At 45.2% G+C, this 26973-nt stretch overlaps 1 long non-coding RNA gene across 1 annotated transcript in view; it reads right to left on the reverse strand.

Moving 5' to 3' along the window:
* Positions 1 to 591: 591 nt before the first annotated feature.
* LOC138581393 (uncharacterized) overlaps positions 592 to 26973 on the reverse strand; it is a 45464-nt gene continuing 19082 nt past the window's right edge. The window contains exon 2 of the long non-coding RNA XR_011304545.1: positions 592 to 2854. This is a non-coding gene — a long non-coding RNA (uncharacterized lncRNA). The remainder of the gene's footprint in view (positions 2855 to 26973) is intronic.

The raw sequence follows: 26973 nt of genomic DNA on the forward strand, positions 1-26973 counted from the left end.
GTTAATATGTTAATGATTGCAAGCGGACAGGCCTTGAATAAAAGCAACCTTTCATCTCAAAGAAATGAAGTTCGAGTTTGTTGTTTAGTGACCACTCTTGCACAATGCTTGTTACAGAGTTATGTTCCAGGTGTACGAGCCTTTCCTTATCCTTGTGATTTGCCTTATGTGGGAGTGGGCATGGGAAAACTAGAAAGACTATCTCCCATATTCATGGAATTATTTGCGCGTAAAACGCACATTTGCGCGCCATTCTGCCTGAAAATCCCTGTTTGAGGTATGGGTATTTTTGTGAAGAATGATGCACAAATGTGCGTTTTACGCGCAAATAATTCCATGAATCAGGCTGTATGGCGTATTACAGTTCAGTTTGTAACCCGATTAATGGCACCCTCGTGCGATTGTGGCTGAGCGAGAGCTCTTGCCCAGGCTCAGAGATTCGACGGCAATCACTGACAAAAACGGCCTTCATAGCAGAGCACTGACACGAGAAACGCATTCATAATAGCACGCTGCCTCAATGAACATGACATCAAAGGGACCTGTGTTGACTGATGTCTGAAACACATTTCTGAAACTTAAGCACTGAGCTAAAATATACATATATTTATTTACAAAATGGCAGAAAACAATACACGTCACTATATGTGGGTCGCGCACGCACTTCAATGGCTTTGGCAAAACCCCAATGATTTTAGCTTATACCTTTCCAGCGACTTAACTTTAAGAATTGTAATGTTTCCTCGAGGTCAGAGGGTTGCGACGAGACTGTTAGGCCAATAGCACATTTTCCTGACCTATTTCGTGTTCCTGTTTGATACCATTTTCTGACGAGAAAAGGAGGGGGTAAACATCCACATTTTCTGCACCAAAAAATGAGTGGGGAAGTTCCGCGCAATTTATGGTCGAGTGTTTGCGGAGGTGGTCAGGCGCAGTCCTCACGTGTGCTTGTGCCCCCGACGCGACTAGCAATTTGAGAGAACCCGGGACAGGCAGCAAGGGGACGGCGCTGTGAGGTTGACTCTATAATCTCAGTCAGCAGCTTGCTCTCGCCCGTTTTGTGGAATGGGGAATGAACACCCATGTATGAATGGTCACTCCACATTCATACGGTCATTCTGGACACGCGTGCTGACTCTTTTTTTCTGTCAGGATGTGTTGCAGCAACAGGCCTAGTCGAAGACTAGAGATAGTGTCCCAAGTCATGTAACCAGGCAGGAGAGACATGCATTGCACATGCTTTACAAGAGGCAGGATGCCCGGGGGAGACATCAGGAGGCTTCATTGCACGGGAATGTTTCTGAAAGTTTGATAGAGGCTGTCCAGAGTTAGACGTGTGACACGTTAGACAAGACACAAGCTGTGCCCATGCTATTCTCAGATTCAACTGCCTGGCATGAAATGCCTCTCAGCACACATCTGGAAGATTCCTTCAGAGCTAAAACAGGTTAATCCCTCACAAAGGTATTGGAAGATGGCCGTTGATGTACATGTTTCGTCCCTACCCTCCAAAGACGGGGCCTACCACAACAGCCCCCTCTTGGTGTTTTGAGGAAGGGCTTTGTGAAGTTAAACCCATGTGAAAGCAGAAGGAGCGTGGACCGGCAGTGGATGATTAGAATGCCCAGTCTGCCACCATTCCTCCTCCTACAGGTTAAACTACTCCAGCCAAGATGTTCAGCTTTGTCTGTGCACTAAAATGAATGGAGTCTATCCACTGTGTGCGGATGTCTGAACAATTGCAGGGCGCCCAATCCTTTGTAACAACGGGGATCCAACTTTGCAACCGCCCAAAGGCCCTCCTCATCAGGATAGACTTGACATATTTCTGTCTCTGTTCATTAGGGCAGGTGACGGATGCCTACTAGGCAGCCCAAGGGTTCCTGCACAATTCCTTGGTAAGTTTGGCCTGTGCTAAAATGCATATTACAAGTGGGTGTGGGAAGGCTTACAGCACTGTGAGGTTCTGTGAGAGAAACCTCTCCATCCTTTTCATCAGTGGTGGAAACGAGAGGTGAGGAGGTTCTTCTAATGTGAAGTCCATCATTTTTTAAGAAGGAAATAAAACACTGGGCCTCTTGCGTGAGCCTTAAAAGTCTGACTGGCTGGGCAAGTAGCGATAGCTTGGTGCTCAACAGAACACTGCACTTACTTCCGGGCAAATGCAGCTTTGGCAGAAAGACCTCTTAGCATGATGTCTGCCAGATCACATTTTTTAGTAGCGGGCCTTAGATTTTGAAGGGAAAAGCCTCAATGTATCTTCTCAACACCGGCTGCAAAGGCAGTAGTGGTAGTCCTTCCCGGCCATGGGTGCGTACAATCTCCCGTCGGCAGAGCTCCTGCAGGCTGGGCGGACGGCTACGGCGCAGAGGCCTTGTCAGGACCAAACGGACACCATTCTCACAGCAGATGGGCCGAACCCGAGTTCTCTCAACTACTAACTCCAGTAGCTTGACAAGGCAGTCTGCAGAGTGCTCCCTCAGCCAAAAGCATCCTTTGTGGAAGATGACACGCACGCTGACAGGTCCCCCCGCCATCCTGACGCTCACCGTGAAGAGGTGGTGGTGCTGAGAGCTGTCCCGCACTAGGAATGTGCCTGTTGGCTCCTGTGTCAGCTTCTCATGGGCTTCACCCATGGACAGTGGGCCCCAGTAGAAGTCGCTGGTCTGTAGTCTGGCCACCGAGCACTCAACCACCTCTCGTTCTCGGTCCTGGAAGACACGGTAGTGTGTGGCTTCAGAGCAAGGCTGGCATCTTGGGGAGACAGTGCTGGCTGGCGCTCTGCCTCCGACCATCTCAGTGGGCCCATGGCGCAGGATGGAGGACAATTCTTCTCAGTGTCGTCACATAAAACCTGTGTGGGAAAGAAAATAAGGTAGGTTTAAGACAGAGAAACCTGGTTTGAACTCAAGCAGACAGAGGATCATACATCAGTGAGCCACTTACACGTACAAAGACAGCAAAACAATTATAAAAAGATAAGTTACTTACTGCTAGGAAAGATTTCTCTAAGTGCAATTTTCCCTCCATATTATGGACCCCCCAAACCTTTTGCTTGGTTGACCTAACCTGACTTTTTCCAGTGGAGCCCTGCCTTCAGCTGTATTCCCCTGGGATTTAGCTAATTTGTTATGGGAAACCTGACACGTCCTTCAGACCGTCAGTACTGGGAAACTATGTTTTCCTTAGTTTTTGACTATGTTGCCATTTCTTCGTAACTTTTTATCTGTGTGCCAAGTACCTTACTGTCCCGCCCACAGGGGTCTTTTCATTTGTATGGCCCTAAACACCCTCTAAGGATTTCTGGTGGCTATACAAGTGTGCCTAAGACAAACTGGTGGCAGCAGTTTACGTTACTGGTATTTGTACTTCTTTTCATTGTACCATACCGCGTTTATCACGTTTGGTCCCTGACGGTGGCCAACGCCGAAAATGGCTGTTCCACGAAATCTTTTGTTCTGTCCTTTGACCATCTTGTCCTTAGCCTTCACCCAGGTATAGCTGATCCAGGACGTCCTTATTTGGGCATGCAGCCTTCTGCGTAAACCGCATCATGTCACGTGTGCTAGTGCCCAGGAAGAGGACTGGGACTGTCTGGTCCCAATCCACACTACTGGTGCCAGGATGTCTGGTGTGCCTAAATGGCAGAGACCACCATGGGCCATGATTGGCCCACGCCTGGTGTGCATGCAAGAGAGCAGATCTTCCATTGGATATTTATTTTATTTTAACATGTATAGCAGCACACCTAGCACTCAGGCATCTGGGCGCTAGTTACATAGATAGGTACAGTTGCATGGTAGGAATAGTTCAAGCCGGGGTTGGATGCTTTTAGTCAAACAGGTGAGTCTTTTGTTTTTTTTCTGAAGATTTGGTTGGATGTCTCTGAGCAAAGGTAGAGCGGGAGGTTGTTCCAGAGGTTAGCTACAACAGTAGGGAAACTTGAGCCACCTGCTTGTTTCCGTTTGAATCTGGCGGAGATTAGGCACTGGCTTCTGGAAGATCTGAGCGCTCTGGCTGTTGAATATTTCTTTATTCTCTTGACAAGGTAAATCAGTGCTTTGTTTGCCAGCCACCGGTGTGCAATCGTGAGGATTTTGAATTGTATTCTTTCCCAGATGGGCAGCCAGTAAACTGAGCGCCTTAGCTCGGAAATGTGTTCAGATTTGGTCAGGTCCAGTGCTGCTCTGAGGACATTGTTTTGGATGATCTGGAGACGGGTCAGGTTTTTTTCTGAGGTCCCACAGAGTAAGGCGTTGCAATAGTCTAGCTTGGGCAGCACCAGGGCACGGCAACAGAAAGGCGGATTGTGGTGGATAAGAACGGTCTGCTGGCACTAATGAGTTTAATTGTATAGGCTGTTGCAGAGGCGATGTTGTTTATTTAGCAGATCATGTTGAGGGAGGCGTTGAGATAGATGCCTAGTGTTTTGACGGATGAGGAGACAGGGTTGTTGTGACCATCTATGGGCAATAGCCGGTATGCTGGATCAAGGTTAGAGAGACGGGCTGAGGGGCCGATCAGGGGCAACTCTGTGTTTTTGTCGTTGAGACACAGGCTGTGTTGGGTCTCATAGATGGTGTTTACAGTAATTATGGACACCACTTTCTACAACTCCCAGTGTTTGGCATTACTGACAGACAGGGACACCTATATCCCCACTGTTGAGAATCCCACAGACAGAATTGCATCTATGATTGAAGAAATCTTGGAAAAAGCAACGACAATGGTTGGATAACTGAGAAAACAAGATGTTTTCTATACAAATCTGATCCGATAATACCGGTATTTTACGGATTGCCAAAAATTCATAAACATCTACGTCAACCACCTTTAAGACCCATTGTAGCAGGAACGGACAGCCTATTTCATCCTCCGGCAATTTATGTTGATCAGATATTACAACGCATTGTACAGAAAACTACCACTTACTTGAGAGACACAACTCATTTTCTGAACATCATACATAACCTACAAGACCTACAACAAGATGACTTATTAGTTACATCAGAAAAAACCTTTAGACTCGAACTAGTAACCATCATCTTACAAAACAACTTTTTCCGGTTTAACCAACAATTCTATTTACAAGCATCCGGTACCTCAATGGGTTACGCCAACTTGTTTATGCTTCATTTGGAATCAGAGAATATAACTTCCCACCCAGACTGGGGACCAAAATTGGTATGCTGGATGAGATATATTGATGACGTGTTTGTCATTTGGAGAGGAAACAGAGAGTTACTTAATGAATTCTTAACATATATCAACACAGTGAACGACAGAATCAAATTTACCATGGAAATAGGGAACCCGAAAATCCATTACCTAGATGTAGAATTGGAATTGAAGGATGGTGAAATCATCACAAACCATTCACTAAACCTACTGATGTGAACAACAGCCTACATTACTTAAATCACCACCCAAGACATCTAAAAAACAACTTACCCTACAGTCAGTTCCTCCGAGCCAAAAGGATTACCTCTATGGAATCCACAATCACAGTGGAAATGGATAAGATGACTCACAAATACCTTGAGAGAGGTTATCCAGAGAACATTATTACAGCAGCTAAAGAAAGATCCACCTTAAAATCAAGAGAAGTTCTATTGGAGAAAACACCAGAACACAGGGAGATACCCTTTCTGTACACACTCAAATACTCAAGCCAAAGTCATCAGATCACTCGTTTGATAAGAAAGAATTGGAGGATTATACAGATGGACACCCAATTACAAAAACTCTTCCCTGAACCGCCCCTTATTGCCTACAAGAGAGGTAAGAACTTCCGGGACCAATTGGTAAAAGCAGAACGTACCCAGGAACAGCGACAACAAACATTACATACCCAAAAAACCGGTACTTTCGCATGCCTACATTGCGGGAACTGTAATAACATCACCAAAGGAAACTACATTAGGCATCCAAGGACAGGTGCGAAAATCAAACTAAGAAATTATGCCACCTGTGATACCAAGTTAGTCATTTACGCATTGAGTTGTCCCTGTGGGATCTATTATGTGGGACAAACAAGAGGGAAAATGAAAGAAAGGTGCAATGAGCACAAAAGTAACATCAGGACAAAGAATGAACGGTCACCAGTGGCACGACATTTTTTGAAAAAAAGGCATACAATAGCCCAATTGCGTTACCAGATAGTAGAAGTAGTCTAGGCAGCAAGAGGAGGTAACATTCCAAAAAACTTGATCAACGTGAATTATACTGGATTGATAAATTGGACAGTATGACTCCCTATGGAATGAATGAAGAGTTTCATTTAGGTGCTTTTTCATAAACCAGCTACATGAACACAACATACACACATAACGGTTGAACCATCAGGTGATTGGTGATTTAATTTAAAGATCTTAGATGACATCACACTATTGACCAAGCATTGTTGAGTACAATTTGATGAGAATATAATATATATATATAATATCGGTACCAAATCATCATGAGTTATTGTCACCATAAAGACCGATGTGAAAATGATTACTGCATTAATTTGATGTCTTTAGATTGTGAACAGAGGTGCCCCGTGGTTGACCTCTGTCTCTTACCACATATCATTCCCGACATAATCTAAATACCCCCCAGATTTAGACATCCCCAATATGATTCGCGCTCTCATCGCGATGCGTGATGTCGTCGCGCGTTCTCATGGGACGTCATTGCGCACGTAACGCGCTGGCGCACAAGACGCGAATGTTGCAGGAAGTTAATTCCTACTAAACTGAATATACGAGCCAGTCCCGCTACCTAATGCACCGCGAATATCAGCCAGTTCTCATTAGGCACACGAGCAGGATCCTTACTATCAGCACGCCAGACATCAACAATAGGTAAGCTATCTGAACGATATTACAGATTGTTGAGAGTTACCCACTCTCTGTTTCCCACCTTATGCCTAAATATGTTATTTTTGAGGTCAAACCAAAGCCCTGACTTTGATTTAATTTCAGCCTTAATTCTTTCTTTCCAAATTAGGATCTTGGACCCCCATTGGGGCATACAAAGGGAGGACCTAACACACTACCCCGTTACTTTGAAACTCCAGCTACTCCTGCCAAGGCATGACTTGGACTAGAGATTTTTGAACTGCAGGCAACTGAAAGAATATAGCGTAATAATCCCAAGCTCCATGCAGTTTCATATCCAAGGTACATCTCTCTGTCATTCTCTTGGATTCTCCTGTTATGAATATGTGTCTTGGTTTTTTGATACTTTACTTATCAGACCTACCCTTATCTTGCAGGGTACTTATTTACCAGTATTGACATATGAAGACTGATAGATGTTAATCTCATCCACTTAGACCCAGGGTTTCAACCTCGTGGCACCGATGTGATTAGTAAGAAAGTCTTGTTTTTCTGAGTAAAAATTACAACTAAGAATAATAATGTCTTCTCTTGTAGATATCCAGACACAACGTCTCGGAAGTTTAGAATATTGAAGATTAATCATTGGACAGAAATTTTTCTTGACAATCTTTAACATCCACTCCAGAAGAAGGGAGTTTTCCCGAAACGCGTAGAGTTTTTATGTTTGAATTTTGATGACTTATCACGTGTGAAGAAATTATATAGACTTCTAAAAGTTTTTTGTCATAACGGTATGTCTAGATGATGATTAACATTTATATCTAGAGAACTATACATATTGACTGTCAGTGACAGTACCTAGAGTGTGCCAGGGACGCAAGGGGCCCACATCTTGTGGTTACCCTCCCTCTTCCAGTTTTTCCAAACCCACAACCTCGTGTCAAGGTTGTGTTACACTCCTCAGCACCTCACTACTAATCTTAAAACCAACAAATAGGTTTCTCCAGGACAACAATAGGAATGCATATGTGTTCATTGTTTCTTGTCATAATTGGGGAACTGACCTGACACTGTAACAAATGGCATAAGCATGTTCCGTGGGCAATGTGGAAACCGGCATGGGAATGTATTTACTTACAGTGATATTTTCACGCCACTGTCCAAAACGGCATGGTTGGGATTCCAAGATGGCCACCGGCCATAGAGCAGTGTAATCGCTGAGCTCTCGCACTCCCCGCCCCGGGCAAAATTCAGTAAAGAATTTACTATAAAGCCTCCCCAGGAGGGCAAAAGATGCAGGTCGCGATGGAGAAACAGAGGCTGCATTCGGGAGTGGATGGTGGCGGATCGCAACGTTAGGACCAGAGAGAAACACGGCTTGAGTGCAGCGTGGCCTGGAGGCACTGTGGGCTCACAGCCTCGTGTGCTCCTAGAAAAGCAAAGAGCCTTGACGCCAGGGCAGAGCGGCGCATAGGGGGTGAAGTAGTGACTACCGTGGGACGGCCACCAGAGGTGTGGGGAGGGCCTCCTCCTTTGCAGAACAGAAGCAGCGGTGGCTTGTGCCGAATCTGGGAGGCCCCGGAGGGGGTCCCGTGATCCGGTGGGGTGGACCCAGGGGGAGGGGCCCTCCCCGAGCTCAACAGACCGCACGACAGGCTGCAGCCCGAACTCACCGAGAGATAGATGGAGGAGCGGGTGGCGGACTCACCCTGAGATTGAGCAGCAGTGTGACAGAAGGTGAGGGGCTGGAGAGTGCTGCAAGGCTTTGTGGGGCGTACACTGGGAGTCATTAAGGAGGCCGAGCCCAGTGAATGTGCGGTGGGTGGCCAAGAGTGGAATTTCACCCAAGGCCAATAGTGGAAGATTAAAGGCAGAACAGGCCAAGGCCTAGGAGCGCACACCATAAGAAAGAGACCACTGGGTGTACCAACACAAGATCAAAGGCAGCGCAGGCCACGTCCAATGAGTGCACTCCATAGGAAAAAGACCACTAGGGGTACCGGCGTGGGGCAGCTCCCCCCAACCGGACAGTAGCACAATAGGCAGAGGATTTGGGGGTTGGAGCACCACTTACACATAAAGGAGTGATTTCAGGTGGCTGGAGTGCTGACACGGTCCTCCACCACCAAAGAGAGACTTCCTGATGTCCACAAATGAAAATAAAGAAATGCAATCCACCCCAAGTCTTCCAAAAAGGCGTAGGAGGGCAATTTGGAAAGACTCTGGAGAAAAGATGAGGAAGCGGCCATAGTAGGCGAGCAGGGGTCCCATGCAGAGGGCGAGCCTTTGGGAATGGCATACAAGTCGTACAATAGTGTTTTCAGGACTTTGGCAACAAAATCACAGAAACAATTCAGTCACAGCTGAGCATAATTCGAGCAGAACTCTCCCAGTCGCTGCAGAAAGTAAAAGGCAATAGAGCGAATCTGGAGGAGCGGACCGATGCGGCAGAGAATGCCAGACAGGAAATTGCAGAGGACACCCACAAGATGGATGAGCTGGTGGATCAATTAACAAGGATCACATATGACCTAAAAATGCAATGCGAAGATCTAGAGAACAGCTTGATCCAATATAAGAATAAAAGGCCTAGCTGAGGCGGTAGCGGACTAGGATTTGTAGGAGTGTTTGCATACCTGCTGGAATTGGAGGTTTGGCCGGGGATACAATTAGACCACATCCACAGAGTGGGGCCTAAGAGAGGAGAACCGGGAGCTAGACCCAGGGATGTGGTGGTGGTGGCGCTGCACCAATATGGACAGAAGAAAAAGGTATTGGCAGCCACCAGGCGGGCAGGTTCGATAAACTAGAATGGGTCAGAGCACCAGTTGTTTCAAGACTTGATACAAGCCACACTGGTGAAGAGAAGGATGATGGGGCCGGTGGTGCGGGCTCTGTTGCAATACAGATGGACCTTTCCTTTTAGACTGGTATTCTTGTGGGAGGGGAGGCAGCACTGGATCACCACCTGCAAGGAAGGTCTGAGGGGCTTGAAGATGGAAGAGGAAGCAACGCTTTGACAGGAGCAGAGGGCAGCGAGAGAGACCATCAAACGGAAACTATGGGAATGGACAAAGATCCTGGCAAGAGGCCCAAAAAAAATGGGCACAGAGTGGCCCCACCAAGTTCCCTGATAAGGGGACTGTTCCTTAGGGTAGTCCCTTGGACTCTGATAAGGATCCACTGTGCTGAGGGGAGGGGAAGTGTGGCAGTATGGTTACAAAAGAGTACCATAAGGGGGAGGAGGTAGAGGTGAGAGGAACCGATGGGGAAGAGGTGCGTAGCATCTTGGAATAATTATATGGGTCTTGTAGGACCTTCACAAGTACACTCTGGGTCGTCACGGGAGCTCAACTTCCAGGGCTTGGTGCTTGGGGGTTTCTAGGTTGGTTGAGCCCAACCAGTGGATGGGGGGTAAGGCGGAGGCTGGAGACAGTTAGGGAAGGGGAGAGCTGGAGGGGGGAAGGGAAAGGGTGGGGGAGAGGGGCAGTGGACATCCATCCCAAGGGAAAGGGTCAATCTGTGACGCCCATGGGTAGCAGGGAGTTGCTTTGTCTCACCATCCTCAATGTTAGGGGGCTCAACTCCCTGATCAAGAGGAGAAAGGTGAAGCAGTTCTTGGGGAATGGGAAACCAGACATCAAGGCCCTGCAGGAGATGCACATCCAAAAGCAGGACAAACAGAAGTTGAAACTGAAACTGTATCTTCACATGTTCCAATCCAATGGCCAGAGGAAGACGGGGGAGGTTTGATAGCCTTCCGGGAGCTACCAAGCTTACGCTTTATAGGAACCGAGGGGGATAACAAAACTTAGCAGTAACTGTCCATTGGGGCAAGGGGGCATACAGTCTGGCAGAGATTTATGCACCCAACATGGGGCAGGACGGATTCATATGATCAGTATGGGCAAGTTTGAGAGGTTCACCACAGGGTACCTAATCCTAGTGGGAGATTTTAACTTCGCTCGGGACGCACAAAACAACAGGAGCGCAATGGTATACTGTAATCAGGGAGCTCCATCAGAGAAACTAAAAGAGTGTATGACCCAACTGGACCTGGTGAACTGCTGGAGAGAGATGCGGGGAGGAAGGGATATACGTTTTACTCCCACATTCATAGGTTCTTTTTAATAATAGATTATGCCTGGATCTCTATCACTTTGTTGGAGCAGGTGACAGAGTTGGAACTGGGGACGATCACACTCTTGGACCATGCGCCCATTACACTGGCCATAAATTTGGGAAAGCGGGGGTCTGGTTTATGGCAGCAGAATTTCCCTGACCATCTGCTCAAAGATAGTCTTTTGCGATGATCTAAGGGGCAAATAGAGGAGTTCTTCACAATGAATAGAACAGAAGGGGCCCAGGAACATATTATGTGGGATGCATTCAAGGCCACAATGAGGGAGGAACTAATTGAAAAAAACATTCAAAGGGAAAAACAATTAAGCCAATTGCAGGTGGAACTGGAAACTAAACTCCAGCAAGTAATGGCCAAAATGTTGGATGACAGGAGGGGTGCGTTCCCGAAAGAGTACAAGCAGATAAGGGGCCAACAGGAGGTTCCCCAAACCAGGAACGGCCAGCGATCCCTACTCTACCTACAGCAGAGGTCATTTATTAAGGCAAAGAAGGCGAATTGGCTCTTGGCGTGGCAGGTGAGGAAGAAAGGGGCATCCAGGATGATCCTCAAAATTAAGACTTGGCCGGGGAGGGAAAGCTCCTCTTCTGTCGACATAATGTCCACTTTTACGGAGTACTACTCTGCCTTATATTTATCGGACTCCCCTGATGATCAGGCTCAGACAGAGTACCTCTCCCACTGCCCCCTATCAAAGTTTACACTGAGGGAGAGGGAGGAGCTGGGAGAGGATATCCCATATGTCAGAATTATTTAACCTGTCCATCCCTTCTGCAAAGATCCAGGACATGCAGAGCTCCATCCCTTATAGGTAGGCAGATGATAGCATTAATTAATTGGGAGTACAACTCACAAGGTCCATGGATTTCCTAGGAAGGTGAAGGAGCTGCTAGACCAGTGGGGGCCTTCGTCCATATTGGGGCTGCTGGATGGATGGGCCGGTGGTGGGTAGACCCCTGGAGGAATTGCTCTGGTACCCAAAGGAGGATAGTCCCAAAAATATGTGCTTGAGTCAGATAACAGCTCTAGTCGAGGATGTGTAGGACTCCTTGGTCCGGCAGGTAGGTCTGACAACCTTCCCTCCCCTTTGACACAGTTATTCAGAAATCCCCAGTTCCCACTGGGGGAGGAACAGGGGGCTTTCACCCGATGGGAAGCGGCACGGTGCCAAAAGCTATGGGGCATGGTTGAGGGCCAGGAAATTAAATTGTTTGTCCAGTGTAAGCAAAAATTCGGGTTAGGGGAAGGAGAGAGTTTCTGATATTTGCAGCTGAAGCACTGGTTAATGAGTCCCCCGGTCAAAGCGGCAGCGATCAGGCAGCTCACTCCTTTCGTCAAGTATGTCACTGCTACCTCAGGAGACAAACACCTGGTGGCAGCACTCTACAGAATATTTAGTGAGGGCCTGCATAACCCGGAATGGCTTTACATGAAACAATGGGGATCCGCATTGGGCTATTCGATAGAGGGGCAGCAGTGGTCTCAGTTGTGAGCAGACATACCCAAACTCACGCGCACTATCCTGACTCAGCAGATATGGATCAAGGTAATGGTGCAGTGGCATCTCACCCCAAGGAAATTACACAAATACTACCCAGAGGTATCTGCTTTATGCTGGAGTGGATGCAGGGAAATTGGATCTTGGAAACACATCTGGTGGGAATGTGGTGGCATACAGCCCTTTTGGGACATGATTCACATGGCTATGAATGCGATATTTGGCTCTCAGAACCATGGGGGCTTCGGGAAGGCGATGTTGGGAATGGATGAAGTCTTTGGGAACTACCTTCGAAGGCACAAAGGAAGGCATACGTGATTCTGGTGGTAGTGGTCCTGCTTCTATTGGCATAAAAATGGAAGCAGACGAGCCTCCCGACAGAGTATAGGCATGCATGTACATGGGTCACAGTGAGGAGCCATCCGCAGATGGAGAGGCAGACATGCTCCTTTTCGGACAGCACATGGGTGGCGCACCACACCATTGAAATAGCTGGTTACCACACAGCCTTGTGATTCGGGTGACAGACGCTTCCCACCGGCCTCCACACACACAGGACACCTATAAACACAGTAGATTGTCAGCCGCAAAAGCATGTCTTCCATATACCCAGTGCAAACACGGGCGAATCGGTGCAGGCAGGGCGCATATCCACACTTAGGCTCTAGTAATCGCTGTGGTGAAACTTGGAATGGGCACTAATAGGACTCCATCCTGCCTCATATGGTGCAATCCATTCTTCACAGGCAGTTCCAAAATTCCACCCCATCAGTGAGGACACCAATTCAAATCAATCCGATACTCCAATAAACTTCTTTCTACACAAGGTATGGACTAGGGTCTTCCACGGCCCAGACTAGGGTCCTCCTTTGTCTTTTGATATGTCTTCTAACATTACAGGGTACATCATTTCTTCTAACAGTACCCTGGTATGTGTGTTGTTCCAGACCTTTCTGAATCATAGCGTATGAAATACTTAATCATAGTCTTACTGAGTCTTACTGAATCGACAGTTCAAGGCTTGGATGATCCACCCAGAGGGACAGATGCAAACGGTAAACCATTAGGATTAAGAAAATGTTAATGTTAAAGGATATTTGTACCGTGCACTATCACCACCGGAGTGGTCCCCTGGCGCTCTGAAAAAAGGAAAGGGTGGGGGGGGCGAGTTAGTGGGAAGAAGCTGAAAAAGTGCAAGAGAGCAGTGATGTGCTATTGGTGGCCACAACCCGGTTAACTCTGTTGGCTGGGCTTGGGGTGTTTTTCGGTCGGTAGTCATCGTGTGCTGTTGTGCGAGTCTATGTGTGGTTTGTTTTGTTCTTGCAATGTAGTGAAGTTTGTGCGGATTGTTGTGTTACAGGCTTGTGGTTGTGTTTGGTTAAAGTTTGAGAGGTGTATGCAGAGGGGTGACATTGTTAGTGGAGTGGTTAATTGGCAATCATGGGGAATGGTGAACAAGGTAGTATGGAACCTGGTAGATAGTATGGAATTAGTAAATGTCCATCTCTATTTTTTCCAGACAGGGTCCACATGCGGTCCTGAAGAAGCCGGTGACCTAAAATAAACTGCTGAAACTTCATACGAGCTGGGTAGCAGATAAATCATTGTAAATATTCTGCCAATCCTGAATTACACTCTGAATTTATGGGAACTCTAGGATAAGTAGTTACAGGCCCATTCGGATTCCTGGGGAATCCCAAATCATTTTTAGCACATGAATAATGTACACTGCACTGATCGTGTTAGAGCACGCCAGCACTTTAGACAGCTATATGTATTATGGTTGGTTGCAGTTGCATGTAAATATGTACTGTTGATTTTTTCGTTGCTTATTCTCATGTTTAGAATATGGTATTGTATGTGTGTATGTTGCATGAAGTGGAACCACTATCATTGCTGCATGCAGAAGTTGAGGTTTGCTTTCAGTGCAACTTGGCATTACCGTTCACTGCAAAGGAGGAATAAAATGAAATATGTTATAAACTAACATAACACACTGGATCAGTTCTGAAGGGAACAGCTTCCCAGTTCTGGCTGCGAAACTATGGAACTCACTCCCCAACCCTCTTAGAGCTGAACCCTCGTTCCTAGCTTTCAAGACCAAGGCCAAAGCCTGGCTGACCACACTCCACCTGCCTGTGTGCTAACTGGCATGGTAGTCATTAACTGTATACCCTGTATAACTGTATAAAGATTAATATGTATATACGTATAGACTGTATTATAGCTGCCTTTGCTCAAACAGACTAGTGCCATTGCCTATGCATATATGTATTTGTATTCAAATTGTAATATAACCGCTTGGATTATTTGTATATCTCTATGTATGTATAACTTGTAAGATTGCTTATATGCCTTTGTAACCTGTAAGATTCAGCGCCCAGCTGCCCCAGGGCTCAGCCGCGCTTTACAAATAAATAAAATACAAAAAATACAAAATAGTACTACTTTATAAATTGCAAATATATATTGCATTTTTTGCTTGATTATTGAGACTGTTATAGGTTGTCAGGAACACTTTTTGTGTTATAGAGCACCCGACAGAGCTCGAATGGATTGCCAAGGTCTGGAATTATGTTGCCTTGGAATGGGTGACTTATTTGATTCAGTGGGACGATCAGACATTTCTGCCAGAATGGGACCTGGTCATGAACTTTCTTCAGAATGACTTTCGGGCTGTCTGGTGTCCGCAGAGACTACGAGTGCTGGGTCTGGTTTGATGAAGTCACCTCTGTGAGGAAAGGGGAACCTATTGGATGTCCACTGGGTTAATCATTGTTGTTGTTCTGGGGGAGAGGGAGGGAGGGTGGGAGGTTTACTGTATGTTGAAATACCAATAAAATACTTTTTTTTGTATTGCACGGTCCATTTTGGCATAAATATTTTCGGATTATGTAGAAACTAGAATGCTAATGTGCCTTACTGGGAAACAGGTATAATGACACTGATAAAACTGCCATGTCATTGATCAGTTTAATATTGTCATGCAACACTGAAATATTTGAGTGATAATTTGAAATTATTGACAACACAAATCATTATTTCATAAACACTCAGATATAATTTGAAAGTACACTAGAATACAATAGAATAACTTTTCAGCTAATCCTAATTGTATTTTATGTGATGGCATTTCTGATTTTATGTTATTAACTAGCACAGGAATAACGATGCACATTAAGGGCCTCATTAGGAACCTGGCGGAATGGGTTTAACGGCGCCGCTAATGGTGCCGTTGCTGTTAAACCCATTTCGCCCTATTACGAGGTTCCCTCGCGGGACCCGCTCTGGACGTCTGGTCAGACCAGGCGTCCTTTCCGGGTCCCGCGAGGGGACCAGGGAGCTAACAATGGGCCTGTTGATAACGGGCCCGTTGTTAGCTCCTTCCCCATTCCCATTGAGCCCTATGGGGGCTCAAATGGGAATGGGGATGGGTAAATTGAATGAGGAATTACTGGGTCCTCCAAGGTTGGAATGGCCTGGTAATTCCTCATTCAAGGAACCCAGACCCGGACCCGAGTTTGGAGGCAGCCATGCCGCAAACAGCGGCATGGCTACCTCCAAACTCGTAATGAGGTCCTAAATCTCCTAGCACAATCATTGATGTCATGTTTACTGCTAAGTAATTTCTGTTTGCCACCTTACTATTGTGGTAGAATCCACTTTATCAGCCACTGGTTCAGTGAGGTGACGCAGATATATATTTGTCTATTGTGCAGCCTGAATTTATATTGGGTGCAAATATTTCTGTAACCCGTAATCGAATTATTTTGATACCGTACTAGATGAGAGAGGCAATTTCTTGTATAGCTCTATTAATACAATGTTTACACTCGAACACGGACGACACGTGACAGCATTGGTGAACTTAGAGATTGTAATGGCGGATTGATTACGGGTTACAGTAACCCTTCTGTTATTGAGTATTCAGATAACAACCATTCATCGTTTGAGAATGACGCATAACCATATGTTTTGAAATACTGTATGACACAGAGTTATTAGGAGAGTTTATTAGGATTATAAACAATATACTAACATTGCATTTAATGGTAGCCACACACTATATGCAGAATTGTATAGTTATATACAGTGCTGTGACATCTATCACTTATGCTCCCCCTAGCTCTTATATCTTCGGCCACATGACCGGGCTACGTCTGGGACGCTGGGACTCTAACCGCATACAGTGAAGGACCTTGTACCCTCCCAAACCTCAATTTTATCGAGCCTAGTCATCTGCAACTCCTCTTACAGCCATTCTCAGCTGAATATTGAAGCCAAGTATCTCTCTAGGCGACATAAGGTTGGTTACTCCAAGTTAATTTTATGAAATTGAGTGCTCTTTGACCTTCATAAGACCTATTGGTAAAACATACTCTCTATGTGTCATCTACAGATACACATTGGGAGTTGGAAATTGAAAACACAGTAAGGCAGTATCAGCCCTAAGAAGGATTTATTCCAAAACCAGTTGGCATCTTTTTTGCAACATCTTTGATACAGCATACATATTTGGATCAATTAGAGACAGGACTACAGGATACCTGACAGTGTGGAATCGAACACATTACTCTTTGATGTTACATTGAGATGTGATACACTGGACTCTATTGATGAATTTGACTTACCCTGTATGAACTAATCGTTCTTATTTACCTGCATTTTTGCGTTTTTTGGTTAATGTGGGGGATATTGTTAAGAAGTGGAATTACGATATTGCTTTTACAAATTTGTGTATATCTTTTGTGACTAAAAAAGTATTTTTCCTAAAGATAATTCCTAAAAATCATTCTGTTCTAAACTGTAGTCTGATCATTGACTGATTTCATTTATATGCATTGAAAGTTTAATGCTCTTAGGGCTTTGATTGAAACACATTATAATCCTTTCAACTTACATGAAATAATACCTGGGATACATATATCCCCTAGGAGTGCACATAGGGACCACCCGTCAACATATGACAGGTTTTGTTCTTTAGCTTTCATAGATGTACATGCATTGCTCCGACGTTGGTTCAGTTAGATATTACTAACCTGGCTTTAGAGGCTTTCTGGAAAACCCACTGGCATAAGATCTAGGCAGCACATGGTGGCAAGGTCAGAAGTGATGAGATGCAGTAAATTGCTTATGAAAGGAGTGGCGGCAGTTGTGTGTGATGTGGAAATGTCCAAAAAGACTGTTAAAAATCTCAAATGGGAGATTTGGCCGAATTTGGGCTGTTCGAAAAGTTCGACTAAATCCCCCATTCGTGGGCAAGGGCTGCGGGGTAAGGGGGTGTCCCCGGCACTCTTGTTCACTATACTGTGAGTGGGGGTTGCGGTGTTGTCCCCCGCAGCCGGTCCCATAAAGAGTCAACCAAAACAAAAAAGGGAAGGACCTTGCGGCGCCAGTTCCCGATCACGGGAGTGAAAGGAACAGGCGTCGCAGGGACACAGCGAGTCACCGGCATACAGCAAAGTGTGCCGCCGCAAGCTAAGTAGAGGTGTGGGGGCAAGGGCAAAGGCTGAAATGTGCAGGGGAGAGAAGAAAATAACTTTTGGTATTTTCTCCCTCGAATATTTCAGTCACAGGCTTCCAACCCCAATCCGTGTGATGTCTAGGATAGAGAGCGGTTCCTTGATCTTGTCCTTCATGGCCTTCGCTGAGAGATATCCTAGCTGACTGAAGTCCCAATGGAAGATGGTAGTTGATAGTTAAGGTGGCGCTGGATGCTCTAAAGTCAAAGTTTTCTATGAAGTTTTGTCAAAACTGGGCAGTCTTTAGATGGTTGGTTCTGAGAAGTATTTAAAGCTGCTGGTTGTCTGGATTTACGTGTGTGTTGTGCATGTCCAAGAGTTTTTATGAATGATGCCGTCCTCTGCTGGGCAAGTGCTGCATTGAATTGCTCTGTATTAAATATGAAGCATTTTATAGTTGGGTCGTCAATTTCTGATTAAACAGATAAAACATTATGCGCCTCTGAAGTACGTCAGATCCCCCTCTCGCATTCTACTCAGTGGCACCACTCAGAAGAAACAGAGTCAACAGACAATGTTTCATAACACCCAGAGCCGCTCTGTGGGATGGGCTCCCTGCCTAGCTTAGAATGATCAAAAACATTAGCAGTGAAGGAGTATCAACAAAATGAGATTTAAACTGTACCTTCTACACTCTTCAAGAGCTAAATAGCATAGCAAAACATGATCAAATTATCAAGCAAGGCAATGATGTTGTGCTGCCATTTTGTGTTACAACAACACATTGCTAACTTGTGAATGTGTTTCTAATGCACTGATATATGTCATACCGTTTCAGTTCTAAATAATACTGTGCTTTTAATCTGGGCATTTTACATGGTAATGTTTTAGACGTTTATTTGTTGACACTTGAGATTCAACCTTCAATCAGCCAATTATTTGAAGATGACAAAAGGACCACCTGCTGCCAAACATTCTAGTTTCTGTGTAGCAGTGCAAGTAATTTCTAACTTAACCAATAGGGGAGGGTTGCATGTGAGTCTATGAAAGATAACATTGCTGAAGAATCAAAGTTACAGACAATCACTCCTTCTCCATTGCTGAAGAATCACAGTTCCAGGAAATCACTGCTTCTCCATTGCTGAAGAATCAGTTACAGGAATTCACTCCTCCATTGCTGAAGAATCACAGTTACAGGAAATCACGTTATCTTCTCTAATGCTGGAAAATCAGTTACAGGAAATCACTCCTTCTCCATTCCTGAAGAATTACAGTTACAGGAAATCACTCCTTCATTGCTGAAGAATCACATTTACAGTAAATCACTCCTTCTCCATTGCTGAAGAATCACATTTACAGGAAATCATCCCTTCTCCATTGCTGAAGAATCACAGTTACAGGAAATCACCCCTTCTCCATTGCTGAAGAATCACAGTTACAGGAAAACACTCCTCCTTCTCCATCGCTGAAGAATCACAGTTATTTAAAATCACTCCTTCTCCATCGTTGAAGAATCACTTACAGGCAATCATTTCTTCTCCATTGCTGAAGAATCATAGTTACAGGCAATCACGTTTCCTTCTCCAATGCTGGAGAATTACAGTTAAGGGAAGCCATGCCTTTTCCATCACTAAAGAATCACAGTTAATGGAAATCACTACTTCTCCATTGTTACAATCACAGTTACAGGCAATCACTACTCCAGCTCCCCCTTCTCCAATGCTGGAGCATCACAGTTACAGCTAATCAATCTTCCTTACTTTGGATCGTCCACAGATGGACACAGGTTGTTGCAGAGGCGATTGAGCAACCTAAGCAACCTAATCTGCACCCTAAGCCGAAAATATACGCGTGGACAACATACCCACGAGGTACAGTAATAATAGGTTTCCTTCTAAATTTTTGTGTACCACAGTTAGTTCTCAGTGAAAAATACTCCCAGGAGCCTAACTTGACATCATCAACCCCCTTTTTTTGTTTTTAGACTCTTTAACAAAACATAGAAGAGTTGAAAACAGTGTTCCTCTTCGAACTGCACCGCCTGTACTTCCGAGGCTACCCCCGGCTAGTTCCCTACAGATTGTGCCCCCCAATTTGGGTAAGCTGTCAATGAGGGACTCTAAATAATTGATCAGTCTAATAAAGACAAATCACAATTAGAATAGCCAAATTGATTTTGTAAGCCATCAGTAGATTTCACTGTCCCTTTCTTTTGTGTCTGCTTCCCTACAGGGTCCAGTTGTTTTTGTCGCCCTGAGGAAGGCACCGTTTGAACCCAACGCCCGGCAGGTGGCATTGTTGCCAAAACGTGTTGTGGATGTCCCTTTGGACACCAGCACATAGGCAGACCTGCTTCAGGACTGATTAGCTTAACCAAGAAATTCAGTGTTTAGCAAGTCCTGACTTCTTTCTTTTATTCGAATTATTTGTTAAATCGAATGTTTAAAAAGTCCTCATTTCTTTCTTTCATGCAAATTATTTGTTGTTTCCATACATTTTCTTTTGAATTGTATACACCTTGTTTCTTACTTGTTTATGTGATTATGCTAAATTGTTTCAAGACATGTTTTTCTTTTCCTTTTTTTGTGTTTAGTTTTTCAAATATATGCTTCTTCATGTAAAACAAATATCTGTTGTTATAAAGTCTATCATAATTTTATTTACTCATTAATTTGGAAACTGAATAAATACACTCAGTTCACGATATAACTATTCTTGATGGCTTCCAAAAAATTGTTTTTAGCTTTCTTTAGAGTTATTGTGATATCATGAAAGATACACACAACACTTTAAGTTTTGACTTACTGAATTAACTATTTTTTAACTGGTGGAGACCGTTGTTTGTGCTTGGATTTGTGTCCTACTCCACTGTGCTTAATAGGACTTCCCCACCTTTTGTATGCGCGATTGAGCAGGATGGCATGGTTGACCGTGCCAAAAGCAGAGGATCGATCGAGGAGAATGAGGACAGAAGGGAGAGTAGAATCAAGATTGGAGAGCAAGTCTTCACAGGTGTTCAGGAGAGCAGTTTCTGTACTTCTGGCAACTCTGATGGAGGCAACCAACAGATTCAGTATGTGGCTTAAGATGGGGGATGGCCAACTTTTCCAAGAGTTTACCCAGCAAAGGAGTGAAGGAGATTGTGTGATGGTTAGCTGGAGAGGAAGGATCAGCCGAGGGCTTCTTTGGAGGGGGGTGCACAAGTGAGTGCTTAATGGGGGAGGAGAAAGTTCCAGTGGCAAAGGAATGATTGCAGAAATCGGCCAAGGGCCACTTTGTTTAGTGTTCCTGTCGCTTTTTTTCAATTTGGGTGTTTGCTTTTTCTGTTTTTAACCCTTGTTTCTGCATTTCATGTTCCTCTATTTTCAGCTATTAGGGATAGGAGGAGAATCCCCCGGTGTTCTCTCCCTTTTTAATAAAAATGTTTGTCAGAAAACACTTTTATTTAAACTTGTTTTTAATTTCTTCTTTTTTCATGCTGTCTTCTTTTTTTCCTTTTAACAATTTCTGATATGTTATTTATGATGCCTATTATTTTTTCCTCTGTGTTATTATCTTTGAATAGGTATGGATATACTCCCTCTTGTGGCCATTGGCAGAAGAGTGCGTTTAATGCTTTCGAGGATTCTGCCTGTCTTCAATGTTTTTGTCCATTTTATTTTCAAATCGGTTTTCTGCAAATTATTTTGATCTGAATGACATATAGCTGCCCAAATGCCCTTTGATCACTGCACCAGTGGAATCATAAAATAAGAGGCCGGAATTTCCTACTTCCAAGGTTAGAACAAGGGTGACTGCAGGCACCATCCAATGTCTGACACGTGTACTGGTTAATATGCTCGTTATCCCTCTTTAATATACTTTGATGTGGGCTGTACAGTGCTCCCAAAGATAACACTAGCTCTCATTTCAGCAGCTTGCCGGAACTCAAGGCTTAACCCTACCAGGGATGATGGCAGGTGCAGGAATCCACGTTCATTTGGGAAAACAGTTGAGAGATAAAGGACAATGTTCCAAGCATGCTTTGAATTTCATAGTCATAAACCTCTAAAAATTAAGAAAGGTTCAAAGAAAATCCTCATCAGAGTGAGGCGCTGAAGTTTACCACAAACTGGACTTTTATTGCACATACAAATGATAGGCACTGCTGGGCAGAGGCTGCTTTACTGTTCTCAGATAACCCACAAATTAAAAGACTTTGTAGAAATGGAATCCCAGCTCTTTGACAGGAGAAGAGAAGTGCCGCAGGAGATGGCGGGAACCGAGGACATTGTCGATTCTATGTTTTTGAGGCTGGATCCAAACCCTGGGGAATTGGAGAGCAAGGTGCATGACCCCTTACCTAGACACCCGAACCCCTTTTTAGGAACCTTTGGAGCCAAACTTTGATTTTCTCTATGGAGGCACGAATCCATTCCCAAAAACAAGCACAAGACTTAGGGAGCGAGACCTCCCCCCAGAGGGTTTGGAGAGAGTTGCATCTCCACCCAAGAATTATTTTTAAGATAATCGACCGAAATGGTACAATTCACAGCTCATTTTTCAGGAAAACAATTCAACACAAAAAATAACGTTTTATTTACAGGCCTTTCTAAGAAAGTGAACGAGTCCAATACTTCAGATACCAAGTGCTGCAGTGGTGTTGCTGCAAAGAGTCAAAGAAAAGGAAAGCAATCCTGGTGTGGCCACCATCAAAGATGTCTGTAGAAAAGCACTGCAAAGGAGACACTGGCACCAGAGAGCAAAACATTAGTTTGTAAATGTACATACATGTATAATATATATGCCACTATAACATATACTTCATTCCTCTTTTCCGTGAGAGGATCATGACTAACAAGTGATGTTGTCATGAGTGCGCAAGAAGACTAAACAGAGATATGCTACTAGCACAAACTGATCCTGAAACATCAACACCATCACTGATGGTTGAATTGGACGAGGCTAAAAATCAACAGGCTTAAATCGGAAATGCTCAATTTATCAGTTTGCCCCGACGACTTGGAGCAACTGCGAACCCCTACTCAGTTGAAACTGGCAGAGAATTGAATCACATACCTGGGGGCGGTCATAACAAAAACGCTAGAACAATTATATGGAGCAAATCATCCCTAACTACTTACTAAAGTGAAGGCTCACCTGCAGAGATGGAATCCCATTACGATATCTTGGCTGGGGATGTTGGCGGTAATAGAAATGGTGATCTTACCCAGAATTTTACATTATTTCCAGGCGCTCCCGATCCAAGTGCCTAAAACCTTCTTCAGATCCCTTACTAAACTCATGTCATCATATATATGGGAAAACAAGCCCCCCAGAATAGCAATGAGTACTTTGACAGCTTGGAGATAACAGGGTGGAATGGCGCTTCTGCACTTTCATAGATACTATGAAGCAGCACCACTGCGCATGATAAAAGAATGCTTTGCGGCTGAGGGTCATAAGATTTAGGTGCGGCAGGATAGGGCAGTAGCGGACCCATCTTTTTCTGGACTAATATGGTTAGGCCGGAATCATAGACCGCCTAATGTTCGTATCAGTAAAATAGTGCGACTATTGGCTGACGCGTGGGATTCCGCAGTGAAGAATGGGGCCCTATCTACGAATCCGTCCCCATTCCTCCCGATATTTCAAAACCCTGAGTTCCTGCCTGGAATGGAACCAGGAGCTTTTAAAGATTGGAACGAAGCAAGGTGTTTAAAAATACAGGACATGTTTCAGGGTCAAACACTTAGAACATTTGAGGATTGTAAATGCAATATGGGCATTGGCAAGCATGATAGATTCTGTTACACCCAACTGAGACATTGGGCATCATTACGACTGTTGATACCGGACCAGCACAGTGCGACTCTGCAGGCAGGTGCCGTCCCGCCCGCCAGGGTCAGACCTGGTGGGCGGAACAGCACTGGGCCGCAGAGTTTCACGGAAGCACCAACAACGTTATTAACGGTGTCAGTACTTCTATGGTCCCCATTCCCGTTTGAGTCCTATGGGACTCAAACGGGAATGGGGATTTACCATTTACCGGCATGACTTCCCAGAACGCCGGGGTTGTAATTCCCCAGTGTTACTGGCAAGCCGGGTGCCGGTAAATATTGCAAGTCCGGCGGCAACCCACCAGTAGCACCGGCAGGGTTACCGCCGGATTTGTAATGAGGCCCATTGTCTGTCTAGCCCAACTATTAAAGCAGCAGCCATACGACACTGACACCTTTTGAGGTGTATATTACGACTCATACCACTTCAAGAAAATTCATATCGACACTTTACAAATTTTGAATGATACCACAACTTTAGTGCAATGGAATTATATGAAAGAATGAGACGCAACAATCAAAACTAATGTTTCAAGGAAGAACTGAGAATACCTATGGGGAATTATTCCGAAACTGACTCGCTCATTTCAAATAAGGGAAATGTGGTACAAAAGAATTTTCCAATGGCACTTTTCCCCCGAATGGCTTCACACAATGTACCCAACAATATCAGCTCTTTGCTGGAGGGGGGGCAATACGAAGGGGGACTGGATACACATCTGGTGGGACTGCCCTGCTATCAGGCCGTTTTAGGAACAGATGAAAGGAAGGAGCAGGTGTGCTGATGAGAAGAATCTTGGTCTTACTGACATTAAGATCATTGGCAGCACACCACTCATGGATAGAAGACAGTCAGAGATGAGCGAAGGAGAAGAAGTGGCGGAAGGGAGCCTGAAAATGAGTTGAGTGTCATCTGCATAGCACTGAAAGTTGGGGCAGAGAGCAGCAATACAGTGGGCAAGATGTGCCAGGTATTGGTTGAACGGCCAGGGAGAGAGGTTAGACCCCTGGGGAACACCACAGGTAGAGATAGAGATAGAGGAGAGGAAGGACCCAAGTTGACCTGGGAGTGTCGATCGGAGAGGAAAGAGGTCAGCCAAGCCAGGGCCTGATTGCTGATACCCAGGTTATCATGGAGACGGTTGAGCAGGATGGCATGGTTGACCATGTCAAAGGCACAAGAGAGATCAAGTACGATGAGGACACAGGGGGTGTTGGAATCGAGGTTGGAGAGCAGGTCTTCACGGATGTTCAGGAGAGCAGTTTCCTGATGGGGAATTGCACCCTCTAATGGTGCTAAGGCTTTTAGCACCCAGGGAGGGGCACAGGTTTTAGTCTAAAGGAATGAGCAATCATTTCAATGTGGACCACCATATCACCCCATGCACTCTGCAGCCATTACAACAGAGTCGCAATGTTGGATGCCATGAAAGCAGGGCATAGCATGCAATGGCTTGTACAGGGCCGTCGCACACAAGAGGCGCTGTCACGTGGAGAGAACAGCCTCCCACCACGGCCTCCGCAGAAAGATGTGGGCAGCTGGAAGAGGTGTGACAATGGTGCAGGGATGCTGCCTCATGGGGGTGATCACAGTGCGGCAGGGCTGGGGCACAGGCACAGAGGCTTTCGGCTTTGCCTAACCTAGGAGGAAGGCACATTTACTTGTAAGAACTGCATTATAGTGACTGGAATTTCACACAAGCGTGCATTACTGAGTGACTGGGTCAATCAGAACATTATTGTCTCAAAATAACTATAGCCAAGCAATAGTATAAGGCAGAAGGTTGGCTTCTAAGCCCTTTTCTCCAGCTAGCAGTACTACTACTGCCTCTGCAATAAGGCCATGAAGGTGAAAACCAGCACCCAAATGAAATGCCTACCTCCTTTGTGTTTTAGAGTCCCATGAGCCGAGTGGTAGACTATGCTTTTCGGGAATGTGTGAACCAGCATGGAAGCAGCAAAACAACAATAGTACAGTGATACCAAAATAAAAATGAGTGTGCACACAGGCTCTTATAGAATATAGGTAATTTACTTAACCACAGGCAATTGGCCAAAAACACTAAGCTATCCCACCCATGAAGATTAATGCAGACTTTGATATATATGCTGGTGACTGTGGCTAGAAATGACGGGATAAAGGAAAAAAAGGCAAAGGGGTCAGAACCTGGAAAAGCCTTTTAAGGGTCTCTAGTCCATTCAAACATTTACTTTGTATCAATTTTAACAGCGTTGAGGCAGTCTTCTTGGCGCTTTTTTAACAGCACTTGTCAAGGTTCGAAGTGACAAACTACTTGACTGGGTTTGAGCACTGGTGCCTGCGTGTGATGTTGTTCACAGGTGGCTCAAAGAGGTCAATTGTGTCCAGTTGCAGGTAGCAGTGTTTCCAGTTGACGCGGCTCGATTGCATCAGCGGGGGCTCAATGGTAAAAAGCCAGCGATTCGGTTGTGATGGTCCAATGCAGCTTCCACTTGCCAACCCAACTGTATTCTATGGGCCATTTGTGTCAGCAGCTCGACAGTCGTACGATGGGGGCTCTATCAGCTTGCTTGATGTGACTTGAAGCAGGGAATGGCCGTCTCGGCCACCGCCATTGCCAAAGGCAGCACCTTTTGGCTTGTAGCATGCTGTGAGTCCTTTCACCAGACCCCTTAACACACATAATGCCTTGCCTTGCTCTTCCTGGTGCCGGGAAGTAATTCAGAGGTACATGCAAGGTCTTTTCCACAGTCCTGGGCAGGGGCTCCCTGGGTACCAGCACTTTTCACCAGCTTTTCTTCCAGCAGTCATTTCCCTTGAACCCCCAGAAGTGTTTAGGGAGAAAGTTGCCAGCTCTTCTGGAAATCCTGTATTAACCCGAAGCAAGGGACTTTGAGCTGCTTTAGCTCCAACAAGAGTTCTGTCCTGATCCTTCTTCTTTATGATGACTCTTACGGATGCTTCACCAAATGGTGGGTTGAACACCCGTATATAGTCAAATCCTAACAGGCGATAGCACTACACAGGAGGTTAAATCTGAAAGAACAGATTGGTCTTTTTCAAGTCTTCGGTTAACAGCCAATCCGTATCTCTGCTAAAGATTGTACCTCCGTTGCAGTATTTTACCCAGAATCCTTGGTTTTCTTGAAGGCATTGTAGGGGGCTTTAGAAAGGAAGTGATGCAAGGTTGCCAGATTCTTCTTCCTGTAGCTTTCCTGGCTCCCCTGCGTCTCACTCAACCCTGTT

This window comes from Ambystoma mexicanum, chromosome 3p (assembly GCF_040938575.1).
Source record: "Ambystoma mexicanum isolate Mex_15411 chromosome 3p, UKY_AmexF1_1, whole genome shotgun sequence".
NCBI lineage: Eukaryota > Metazoa > Chordata > Amphibia > Caudata > Ambystomatidae > Ambystoma > Ambystoma mexicanum.